The 3,450-nt window shown below is 43.1% G+C and overlaps 1 pseudogene; it reads right to left on the reverse strand.

Moving 5' to 3' along the window:
• Positions 1-786: 786 nt before the first annotated feature.
• On the reverse strand, positions 787-1,821 carry LOC148013020 (uncharacterized; annotated as a pseudogene).
• Between the last annotated feature and the right edge of the window lie 1,629 nt (positions 1,822-3,450).

The following is a 3,450-nucleotide window of genomic DNA, read 5'->3' on the forward strand; positions in this document are numbered from 1 at the left end:
AGCCACTATAAGGAGACTAGATATCTTTGCAGAAAGTGATGAAGAAGTTACAAAGCCAAAAGAAGATAAACAGCTAAAAACAAAAACTAGGAGGAATCTCCATTGTTATTTTTCATCCTTATATCATCAAAGCCTAAAGCAAGAGTTTGTCATGAGATGGTATAACACAAAGATAAGGATTGGGGGACATGCAATACACCTCATGGTATTGTCCTCATGGTCATACTCTCTAAATTTCCAAAGTTTTTCTACAATAATTTCTAGTTCCTCTTCTACAAAATTTCTACTTAGCCAAGATACCTTTGTTCTTTGTAAACTTGCTAATTTGAAGAAGGCCACAAAACTGTCTCAGCACTGTCATGTCGTGGAGGATCAAAAAGGGGTAATAGACCACAAAACCGCCATGGGCCACCAGGACTCTCTTTATTCCTTTTAGGCACTTCCTGTAAGGCAACAACAAGTGATGGCAAGCCCCCGTTCAACGAATTTGTCAATCACTGCATGTACTCTCCCTTCAATCTCTGCTTCGTTATGAGCTAAATCAAGTATCTATTCTGGTGCACCCTTGCTAGCCCTGAACCATTGTCCACCAGCATCCATGTCTGTAAGAGCTGTTCTCCCGTGACCAGTAAAGCCTTACAGCCTGTAATTGCAGGAGCTTTTTCTTTTTGCCAGATTCCATCCCAAAAAAAAAACATCTTCCCCCCTTTTTGCCATACAACACGCAGGTTTTTTATTATAGAAAAGCGGCTCCAACATCCGCACTACCGATCCTTTTTGGTTCCATTAACAACTTTGGCTTTCCATCTGTGTGGTTCTGAATGATGCATCATCTCTGATAAAACTCCACCATAGCATTGTCAAGGGTATAGTGGTTGCATGCCAAAGAGAGTGATCATCAAAAGCACCCCATACAGGGGGGGGGGAATCGTATATCTCAAGAAGCATGGCAAGTGCACCAACCAGAACCACAAACCAGAGTTTGAATCTTGCAAGATGGCGAATATACCCAGCCCAGAATGTCCACAAAAGCAATTGTAGCACTCCCATTACCACACACACCTTCATGTTCCAGCCATAATCAAAGTCATAAAAGTTGAGATAGAGAATGTGTGTAGTTACAAAGGCTATTACTGGAGCGGCAACCATCACACAGGCTGCCTCAACCGTCAAAATCAATGTTTGAAAATAGCAACTATAAGGGACAGTCCTATTAGAGCAACAGCAAAGGAGTAATCTAGTTTTTCTGTAAAAAAATTGTGTCTCTAGCATGGAAGGCTGCACTCCAAAGCCATGAATTTGCAGAGGCTAAACCATATACAGTCCATAAATCACTATACTAATAGTAAGGTCCTTTCATGCCTTGTGGCCATTGTGGCAGCTTGAAATGCAGGAGGAGGAGAAATGAAACACAGCCTTGGGCATGTAAAGCTAGATTGGCAATTGAAAAAAAACAATTGCAGTAGGCTCCTAGAGGCTAAGCTTACGCTTAAAAGGCCATTTTCCATAATACTTGACAGGTGGCTGCCCTTCCCTCTATCTATCAACTTTCCTCCACATCATGCATTGACATCAGCACTCATTTGTGCAATCCCAAGCTATCCATTCATCATAGGGACACTTGCTCTTAGAACTATTTGAACCATAACCATTAACATAAAATCTACATCTTGAAAAGCAACTGCTATTGATGCAGCTTGTTTTCTCACATATTTCCACACAAGACTTGTATGTATAATCCTGGCCTCCAGTGCTGCTTTCACAGATTGAGACGATGCAGGAAGCCAAGAAAAGCCATAGAAGACATCGCATGCCCACCATTGTTGAAGGAGGATCTATCAGGTGCAACCCTAGCTGAAAGGATAGGCAGCATAAGACCCTTCTCTCTACTATACTGCCCACGCAGAACAAAATGCAAACACAACGACTAAGTATGCACAAAGTAACAAATGTCACACACACAAACTTTTTTGTGGATTCCACACCTCGGATGCGCAGCAGCACGACATCCACACCCTCTGATCCTATGCATGCTACGGATGGGCCAACTATCCATGATCATTGTCGTCAAGATCCACGTACAGATCAATCTCTTCATTGTGTATTTCCGGTATATCAGTAAGGTTATCTATCATATCATCTGTCTCTTCTACTGGAGTTTCTTCTCGTTGCTCTTCTCTTGCAAATTCTTCCAATGCATAATCCTCATCATCTCTTTTCTTGAAAATCCTGATTCTTTTTCCTGCAATGGGCACTCTAAGCACTGTCCCATCCGATTCTGTGAGCTCATATGTTGCATTGTCAAAGACATGTTTGACTATGTACGGCCCAAACCATCTTTTCACCATCTTCCGAAGTGCAGTATGCTGATTTTCAAGGCTGCTATCAAAGACTAATACCCAGTCTCCCTCTTCTATTGCTCTAGGCTACAAGCGATGCCTATTGTTAGACTTGTACTTATTTCTAATTCTAGCAACCTTCAACTTGTCAATAGCTGGCTGAATATCTTATGGTCTTCTCTCCAACTGCCGGATCCGAAGAGCTAAGTGTTGAGATATCGAGCTCCACTCGTGATACGCCAGGGTGACCGTTGTATATTTATGTCACCGACTTGTCAGTTGCAGACGCGGTTGGTACACCGCCCATGAATAATAGCTACATGAGAGCTATCCTTATCTACTCTAGTTCGTGGCTCAGTTAGTATGCCACCTTAGTTAGTTGAGTTTGGTTTGAGACCCATATATAGGGTTCTTCTATTTCTTTGTACTTGAGTTCTTTTGGCTTACACAACTAAGAAGAGGAAAACTGTTTTCAGCCTCCACCCTTGTGTGTCTTCCCCCATTGTGCAAGCAAGAAAGCTTCAAGCGAGACTCCTTCCTTCTCTCCCACAATCTTGACATGGTATCAGAGCCTTGTTTGTGGTAAGGAGCTCAAGAAAGCAAGCCAAGCTCGCGGTGGTCTGGTAAGAGGAGCAGTGTTGCTTTCATTTCCTGTTTTGGGAGCAGATCTCTGCAGGTAGCACAGCCGGAAATTGCAGGAGTGCATTGTCTCAGGTTGAGACGCCCTTCGCGGTGAAGCAAGAGGGCAGTATATGCTGCGGGAGAGGGCTTTAGCCCTTGGTGACCTTGTTTTTTTTATTTGAGGCCATTTCGGGGCCTGTTTTGCAGACGTAAGTTTTCTGCACGCACTCAAGAAAAGGCTCAGTTTTATGCTGTGCGACCATTGTTCTACAGGTCGGTGAAAAGTTACTGTAGAAATTGCATCGTATGCTTGTGCGCAGAGACATTGGGAGTTTCAGAATCATCCTTGGTTCCTGTTTATGCAAAATCGTCACTAGGAAGTGACTGTGTGGTCAAATACCACTTTCGCCAGTTTTGCAGATTTGCCCTTGTGAGGGTGAAGCTGTGTTTTTTGCAGTGACAGAATTTCTTGCAGTATTCTGTAATGGCG

Source organism: Lygodium microphyllum, chromosome 26, assembly GCF_053477565.2.
Source record: "Lygodium microphyllum isolate KBCC chromosome 26, Lygodium_microphyllum_v1.1.10, whole genome shotgun sequence".
Lineage (NCBI taxonomy): Eukaryota > Viridiplantae > Streptophyta > Polypodiopsida > Schizaeales > Lygodiaceae > Lygodium > Lygodium microphyllum.